At 41.1% G+C, this 1,267-nt stretch overlaps 1 long non-coding RNA gene across 1 annotated transcript in view; it reads left to right on the top strand.

Annotated features, from left to right (window-relative positions):
• Window positions 1-504: 504 nt before the first annotated feature.
• The window catches only part of LOC107577474 (uncharacterized), a 2,788-nt gene continuing 2,025 nt past the window's right edge, over window positions 505-1,267 (top strand). Inside the window, exon 1 of the long non-coding RNA XR_001608209.1 lies at window positions 505-662. This is a non-coding gene — a long non-coding RNA (uncharacterized lncRNA). The remainder of the gene's footprint in view (window positions 663-1,267) is intronic.

The raw sequence follows: 1,267 nt of genomic DNA, 5'->3' as shown, positions 1-1,267 counted from the left end.
GTGTGTGTGTGTGTGTGTGTGCGTGTTATTTAATAGAAATTACTGTTTTTATTCAGCATATAGGAATTAAATTGATAAAAGTAACAACATTTATAATGTTTCAAAAAATATATTTAAAATAAATTATGTTCTTTTGAACTTTCTATTAATCAATGAATCATAAAAATGTTTCCAGGAAATATTAAGAAGCAAAAACTGTTTTTTTTTACGATAATAATAACAACAACCATTATTGATAACTGAGTACCAATACATATCCAGCACTAAATCAGCATGTTAGAATGATTTCTGAAGGATCATGCACTGAAGACTGCAGTAATGATGCTGAAAATTCACAGGAATAAACTACATTTTAAAATATATTCAAATAGAAAATAGTTATTTCACATTGTAATAATATTTCACAATATTACTTTTTAAACTTTTAACAATATTAATTTTTGATCAAATAAATACATGCAGCCTTAAGGGTTAGCACTTAAACATTAACATTGCTAGCTCATTTCCACGGACGCGGCCCGGATCCGCTCTGCGACTGTAGTTCCCGCTCACTGAAACCGCGCCCGGGCTGGATCCGTGTTACAGCACTGTAACAGATGTAACTGTAACGCGGATTTGCCGGTTTTAAAACGGATCTGGCGCAGAGTCAGCTGCTGTCTGGGGTGAGTACGATCCATGTGTGTGTATTTAATGTGCTGGTGGTTGTGTATAATCCTTCTGCTAGCTTTCTTTGCAGTGTTTCCCAGGACCTGCGTGTTTCTGTCCTTTTTCTAGGGTAGGTCCTCGATGAGCACAATCTCTGCTGGGTTCAGAAACCGGGTGCTCGACTTGCAGTGTTTATTTCACTATTCGATATATGTCCAGACGGTACGATAAGCCGGGTTTTCGGCTTCATACTTCCTAGATTATGCGGCCAGATTACAGGCTTCTGCGGGAGCCTTCTTGATCATTAGGCCCCCGGCACGGCACTGCAAAGATTTCCTGGATGTCCGGGCTGGGGTTACGCTTTCATGCTACCCTGACTGGTCTACCGTATCTAGGTCGCCCTGAGGGGCCTCCCGATCATCAGGATATCCCCTCTTGCTGAGGCATCGAGCGGGAAGTATAGGTGGCATTTGCGAGAACCTTCTTGTGTAATGCTGTCTCAGGCAGTGCTCCCCTCACCTTAGAGGGTTGTATTTGAGCTTGCCTCTCCCATTTGGCTCAGTACTTCCAGGTATCTGTGAGCAGATGCTTGGAAAACTCTTAAATCCATACTATGGTAAGT

The sequence above is a fragment of the Sinocyclocheilus grahami genome, unplaced genomic scaffold, assembly GCF_001515645.1.
Source record: "Sinocyclocheilus grahami isolate Dianchi unplaced genomic scaffold, SAMN03320097.WGS_v1.1 scaffold6167.1, whole genome shotgun sequence".
Lineage (NCBI taxonomy): Eukaryota > Metazoa > Chordata > Actinopteri > Cypriniformes > Cyprinidae > Sinocyclocheilus > Sinocyclocheilus grahami.
The sequence above is the reverse complement of the archived record's forward strand: the minus strand, read 5'-3'. Positions and strand labels throughout refer to the sequence as shown.